Raw genomic sequence first — 7911 nt, forward strand, 5'->3', positions numbered from 1 at the left:
TATGTAATCTCTGTAGTTAAATATTTCAAGTGAAAAGCCTATCATCTAAACGGTGTTGAATATTTTATATATATATATATATATATATATATATATATATATCAAAACAAGAAAAGAAAGAAACTAGCTTCTTCGCAAGCTATATTGTTGTAGATACTCTGCCTGTTGATTTTGTTAAGCACATCAATAGACGAAAAGAGGAACACCCAGCACAAAACAGATTTAAAATTGTTTGACCGCGGAACTCCTACTATACTTTGAAGAATGTAAATAGGAAAAATTATCCCCACTGAGCAAATTAAATAGAGAAATATTGAGAACCCAAAAGTCATTTTCTTTAAGTTTTATAAATTTGATTTGTAAATGTTGGAGATATTAAAATAATTAGTTGGTGAGGATCTTATTTTAGTTCGTTAAGATATCAATTAGTTGGTTAGTCATGCCAAGGCTCCATATAAAGTGAGTCTTCATGTATAGTTAGGTGTGAAGGGAGATTAACAGGGAGTCGCTTCCTCACTTTGTCACCCCATAATTTGAGGTTTGTTCATCACCCTTAAGTAACCGTTGGTTAATGTTAAACTCGTATCAGCTTATTGCGCTTTCACAGTTAGTACCTATGGTTTCTTCATTTTATTCATGTTATTTCTCTTCATACAATATTATGTACAATAAATATGTAAGTTTTTCTTATAAATATAAATTGTCAAATTTAACTGGTAGATATAAATTTTTTAGAACCTCTTAATATTTAATTTTCGGACTCAAGGGTAATTTTTTTATATAAATATTCAATCTTGGTAGTTATATTTTTGGATAACTATGACATGGTTCTATGAGTAAATGATTGTTATAATTCTTATAAGTATGAAACTTGATGTTTGATTTGTTATGATTAAATGGATGTGAATACCAAATGCTTGCGAATAAGTGAAATTCGTTTATATCTTTGAATATTGTTGACTAAATGGATATTATCCACATATCCCACTTTAAGTGAGACACAAGTTCATTTATCAGTCATTCTTCGATTCAAATTTTCTTTAATAATTTGAAGTCAATTTCTCTAAGACATCGCCCAGTCACAAATTTAATTTAATTTATAAAAAACTGAAAATTAGAATCAAATTCATTGTCAAATGTCAGGTAAAGATTTGAGATTAAGTGGAAATGATAAATGAAAAGAAGATTCTAAAATTTTGCCAATAAACTTGATTAAAACAAAATATTATGCTTTTTCCCAACGAAATAAAATATTATGCGTTGCATAACAAATTTTTTGGGAGAAATAATCTTCATTCAACAAATTCATCGATGAAATTAATTATATATAATCTTTTTTTTTTTTGGAATTTATGATCAATTGCTCTTGAAAAAAACTCCAAACTCTCATAAAGTGGGATTAACTATTTTTTTTATAAGCACAAATATCTTATTATTAAAAACAATCATATTTAATGTTCTGTCGAAAATTAAAAGTGAAATTAATTACGTTCAGCCTACCAATGTGTTGACCCAAACAGTGAAGGGCTAAATCATTCTTTTGGGTTTCCAAAAAGGTTCTAAGGGGGTGTTTGGATGAAACCAAACAATGGTTTGAAGAATAGCTTCTAGAAATATATTTTAAGAAAAATAGATTTTGTGAGAATAGATTTTGTGAAAAAATGATTTTGAGAAGTGAGAGTGTTTGGATAGTTGTTATCAGAAGCACTTTTTATATGTACAAATTATTAAAAAAAGCATAAGTTAATATGATAATTACATAAAACATAGATTGTATGATATATTTTAATTTGAAGGAATAAAATTATTAATAATATATTTTTTCCCAACTTAATTAATAATACATAAGATAATGTAATTAATAAATAATTAATATGTGTATATTTATTTATAAGATATAAGATTAAATATGTTTATAAAAAATTAATTAAGGGGTGTTAAAGTCATATTATTGTTGAGATTTACTTTAATAGACACAATCATACTCTCCAATTTCAGCCAGAAGCAGAATGGATTTACTTCTCCCGAAACCTTCCAAAACTAGAGCCGGGAAAACGGACCGAGCCCATCGGGCCGGTCCGTTTAGGCCCTGAAATTACAAGGGCCGGGCTTGATATTTTTCTCTTAAAATGAGAAATAAGCCCTGGAGGGCTGGCCCTGGAGGGCTGAGGGCTTAAAAGGGCCGGCCCTGGAGGGCCGCGGGCCGGCCCTTTTAAGCCCTTTTATAATTTTTTTTATTTTTTAAATTTTTTTATATAATATTAATGTTATTAATTTTTTACATTGTTAATAATATTTCAAATATTTAGTTATTATTATCATTTTAAAATTAAATTTAGTTTTAGACAATAATTTATCTAATTAAATTTTTAAAAAATCGGTTAATTTGGACTTTAATAATGATTTGATTTATATTATATGCGTTGATATTTTTAAACTATATATATATATTTGATAATAGAATATTTTTATGCTTATATAACTTGTGATTCTATAATTTGAATTAGAAATTCATGAGTTTCAACAACAATGTTTCTCACATTAAAGTAAAATAATAGTTAGATTGCAAAATTCAAAAATAAAATTCTTATAAAGAAGAAAAACTTGATATTTTTGTTACGAAAGAAAAGCATACTTATGAAGAAAAGTAATTAATTATAGTGATGATGAAGTTTCAAAAGATTAATGATAGTGTTTATTTATTGCACAATTGTATTATAGATAAAACTTTTAGATGTTGTTATCTTGTTAATAAATGTTTTAGATGTTCTTAGATGTTGATGAATATTTATATATGATGATATTTTATATTTGTGACTTAATTTTATTCATATTTATGTCTTTTATTAATAATTTTATTGGTTTATTTTTATATTTTTATAAAAAAATTTGATAAATATAAAAAAATAGTATTTTTCCTTAAACGGGCCAAAAGCCCACGGGTCGGCCCTGGCCCTGTAGCTTAAGGGCCGGGCTTAGCAAATTGGGGTATTTTTAAAATTTCAGCCCTGGAGGACCGGCCCTTTTAAGCCCGCCAGCCCTGAAGGGCCAGCCCTGGAGGGCCGGGCCGGCCCTGATTCCCGGCTCTATCCAAAACCATGATTTCAGATAATTTGTGTCTGTTTGGGTGATTTTTTTCCCAAACCATGGTTTGGCCTACTATCCAAACAGGCCCTGAATTTATTAGCAGAGTTCATCATGTTTGTGGGCTCAGTTCGGTCAACTCTATAAGCTCAATCTATTCTATTTAATTTTCCAAATTTAGAAGAGGAAGAGAGTTAAAAGAAAAAAGGAAAGAAAATGATAACCATGGGCAAAGGATGCATTCATTGACTAAATTAAAGTATACAAAGATCATAATGTACGAAGAACTAAACAAATCTGATTTTGCAACATGAACATGGATTTTTTCCCAATTGAAATAAAAACCAACTAGACTTGGACATGAACACGGACATGGATAAAGAATTATCAAAACCAACCTAAAATCATTAATTCATCTTTTAGTCCATCAACAACCAAGTTAAAAGGAAAATGAGAGCAAACCAAAAGACAATCATGACTTAGAACATTCTTTAGACCTCAAAATTAGTATAACTCTTGGACATATTATCCTACAGATCTCCAAAACCCCAACGCATTAGTAAAACAGTGAAGATGCTAGCCACACAGGCATAGCAGAGAAGCTTAGCTGGATTTGAAAATGGTAGTAAAAAGTGCCATCATCATCATGTAACGCTTTAAGTTTACTCCAATTTTTGAGAAGGTTTTTTAAGTTACAGTACGACCCTTGAGGAAGCTTATAAAAGCACCCAATTACTTCACAATCTTACTCCAATCTTGTTGGCAAGCTACTCCAATCAACTCTCCTCCTCTATCTCTCCCAATTCCATAGTTCAAATTGATGATTTATGGTTGATTTCTAAAACCCTAGCTCATGAATGTGATATTTTGCGGTTGAAGGTTATAATCTTGCCATTGGGTGCGTTTATAAACACTTGTTCTTTGAAGTTCATTATGGGTGTTATGGGTTGTAGTGGCTATACGATGAACAAATTCCAATTTGAGTTATTGGAGCTAGAGTATTTGACTTATAAATATACAAATTGAACTAAATAAAATTTTTTGGAATATCTTTATATATATATTTACATGGAACTTATGAATAATTTTCCCATATAAGAGGGGTGCGAATGTGAAATGCTGGCGAAGAAGTGAAATTCACTTGGGTCTTTGAATTGTTGACTAAATGAATATTGTCTATGGTTCCTACCGAGACACAGATTCATTTATCAGTCATTCTTTGAGTCAAATTCCCTTTTGAAATTTATTTCTCACTAAAACCTACCTAATTATAACTTTAATTAATTTATTAAAAAAATTCGAATTTATGGTCAAATTCCTTGTCAAGCACACATTTGAGATTAAGTAACAATAATAAATGAGAAAATAAATTTTGAAAACAAAAATTGAAAACCATAGTCGAAGGATGCATCCATTGACAAAATTGAGTAGACAATATAGAATGTCTAAATAAATAAACAAATCTAGTTTTGCAACGTGAATATGGATAAAGAATGATCAAACCCAATTAAATCATTGATTTATCTTTTAGTCGATTAACAACTAAGTTTAAAAGAAAATTAGGGTAAACCAAAAGAAAATCTTGACTCAGACCACCCTTTAGACCTAAAAATTAGTATAACCCTTTGGGCATACATTCCGACAAATCTCCAAAACCTTAACACACCATAGTTAACCTCAGAAACCAAGGACGCCAACAAGCCTGTGAATATCGGTGGGAAGGATGATCATCGTAGTATGTAGCTTGTTCTTTTGTTTACTTTATCTTATTTTTTTTAATAAAACAGGTGGAGCTGAGTGGAAATAGTTATAAGTGTATTATTAGTTATTTTTGCCATGTATGATGACTCAAGGATCATAATATAAAAACTGAAAAAAAAAAAAAAAACTGAGTTACAAGTGAGTCAAAAGTTTAAGAATCAAGTCATATCAACGAGGGACTTAGTTATAAACAAGTTGAGAGTTGAAGGACTCAAAGATTAATTTTTCCTTAATTCTATTTTGTCCTTTTAAAGTAACTCTATCTTTTTTTATTTTAAATTCCAACCTCTTTACTATAAAAAGTGTTACCTTATTTGCAGCCCACCAATGCCTTGGACCGAACATACAGAGGCCTTTTTGAGAGGGTTTCAATTTTTTTTTTTTTTGCTAAAGTATAGGTATTCTTCTATTGGAGGCAATCCTTTTCGAAGCACTATCAGATACTAAATATGAGCACCTCTCCTAATGGGGATTCGAATCTTGGTTCGTTACATTGTAAGGGATTAGCCCCTTCCACTATACTGAGGGTTTCAAATTAATGAGCGATATATATAACTTTAGTGGATTTGGTTAGGCAACTCAGGGGCTCGATCTTCTTTTTTGTTGTTGGTTAATCTATCTATTTAACAAGATTTTAAATTACATGGAAAGTATTAAATATTATTTGTTTTAAAATTGATATGGTATATAACAAAAAATATTAAAAAAATTATGAGATGAAAAATACCGTTAAAGATAATGACAATTTTAATGTCAGGAGAGTTTATAGTTTTAACATAAGATATCATGGTTCTTAATTTAAACTTCTAAAGATTAAGGGGGTGATATGTAATTGACCCAAAATTTAGAAGACTTTTTTGTATTTTAGTTTTCTTTTAATATAAGAATTCCAAACTATTGTGAAATGGCATAAATTGTGTTCAGCCCACCTGTGCGTTGATCCAAACAATTTAAGCTGAATAAGGTTCTAAATTTATTAGCAGAATTCCTTGAGTGTTCTCATTTGAGCCAATTCGATCAGCATAATCTATTCTATTTTATTTTCTAAATTTTGAAGAGTTAAAAAGTAAAGAAATATTTTTAAAAAAAAAAAAAAACCAAGGCAAAAGTATGCATTCATTGACTATGGGAAAGGATGAATTGTTATTGTAACTTAATCGTCTTTATTTCAGTCAACTCAATATTTTTTATTTTATTTTTTATTTTTTTCAAATTAAAAGACCAAATGCAGACCACACCTTTGTTTTTTAAAAAATAATTAATTTCAGCACTTGTATTGGAAAATGATGCATCCTTTACATAAATTGATCCTTTACATGGATTATTCTGGCCAAAAAAAAAAATCCTATACATGGATTAGATGTGCTAAGAACTAAATAATTCTGATTGGATAACATCAAGGTATAGATACATAGATACATAAAATTATCAAACCTGATTAAATCATTGATTCGTCTCTTAATCCATTAACTAAGATACAAAAGAAAATGGGGGCAACCCAAGAGAAAATCAGGACCAGCAAAATTCTTTAAACGTAAGAATTAATACCACCTCCGCGCATATTTATAAGAACTAAGTTATACCCCTTGAATTTCCCCATCCTACAGATGTCCAAAACCCCAACCATCAGGAGAGTGGTTCTGCTCCCTGCAAGTAAAATTCATATAAATCATTAAAAGACAGAAACTTAACGCCAAACATGTTATAATTGGAATAAAGAACTTGATAATAACAATTAATCAAGTGACGGGTTGGAAAGATTGGATGCTTTGGAAGAGACTTTAATATCTTTCTTGGCCTAGCTAGACAGCCGCCAATACAGTTTTTCTGTTCTTTGGCTCCGTGCTGCTCTAGTAATGCCAAGAGAAACAAGTGTTGTTGTCCCTGCTCCAGGAAATAGTATACACCTACACATTGGGAACAAGGACACTTGAAACGCAACACATAACAGAACTCAAATCCCTCAACGGTTGTTGGTTGAAGATTTTTGCATGGCCACATATATCAGTTATTTACTAAAAGGAACAAACACGGATATAGGATACAACTTCATCCATAAACTCCATAATCAAACCATTTGTGCTTCATATGTTTCTTTAGTTTACCCAAATCCTAATATCTCCGATGCCAGTAAATGTGCAAAAGTAAAAAAGAGAATATAGACAGCTTTTGACTAACTGTTATCTGATAAGCTCAATAGTTAACAATCTATTATTTACAATCAAAATCAGTTCAAGTTAAATTCTAACTTGCAGTTGGATTTAGAAAGCCAAAAAGTTATTCCCAGAAACAGAGAAGTGTTCAGATCCAATAGACGCCTGAGCAGAGTAAAAATTGAAGAGAAGAACAGCCAGAATATCAACTAAAGGAAGCAAAAGAACCATGGATTTGTAATCCCTCCTGGCAAACCTGTTAGCTCTTGCTTGCTTCATTAATGCCTCCGTGTCATAAAAATCATTGGACTGATTGTTGGCCCCTTCCTTGGAATTGGAATAGTGTTAGTGTACAACTGCAACACCTCTGGGGCCTTGCCACTATGATTCATCAAGAAAGCTAGCATTTGCTGTGCCAACAAACACGAAACTTGCACTTGGAAACAGCCCAACAAGAATATCACATTGAATATAATTTGATTGACCTGTGAAATGCTCCTCAGTTTCTACTAGAAATGGACTATGATTTTCAATTCTAGAGCTCAAAATAATTGAAATCTACATATTATAAACACTATCGGAAAAGTCTTGCCTGCCATATGTATGTTTAATCCTAATAAATATTCAAATTGTGCCAAATACTTAAACTGCAAAGGTTTATATAGCTTTTTAAAAGACAAGATATAACTTAGTCAATACAATTGTCATGAGAGCAGTTATTTCCAAGTGGCATGACAATTCCAATATTCTAGTTAGTACTAAAATCCATTAAGAAGTTACGATATGGTCAAGTTCCTGATTAAACAGAAAAAAGCCTAATAAGATGTTATTCCACATTGCCACGCACACAAACATGCACACTCACACGCACACATGCACGCACTCTCACTCACTCAGTCGCGCACGCGCATAC

At 30.8% G+C, this 7911-nt stretch overlaps 1 long non-coding RNA gene across 1 annotated transcript; it reads right to left on the bottom strand.

Annotated features, from left to right (window-relative positions):
- Window positions 1-6166: 6166 nt before the first annotated feature.
- Window positions 6167-7911, bottom strand: LOC114759825 (uncharacterized). Its single transcript, XR_003741969.1, has 2 exons — window positions 7255-7911; window positions 6167-6492 (listed from the first exon to the last, which is right to left on the bottom strand). It is a non-coding gene; the product is annotated as an uncharacterized LOC114759825 (long non-coding RNA).

Source organism: Neltuma alba, unplaced genomic scaffold (genome assembly GCF_004799145.2).
Source record: "Neltuma alba isolate B1F8T4 unplaced genomic scaffold, ASM479914v2 tig00001620_pilon, whole genome shotgun sequence".
In the NCBI taxonomy this organism is placed as follows: domain Eukaryota; kingdom Viridiplantae; phylum Streptophyta; class Magnoliopsida; order Fabales; family Fabaceae; genus Neltuma; species Neltuma alba.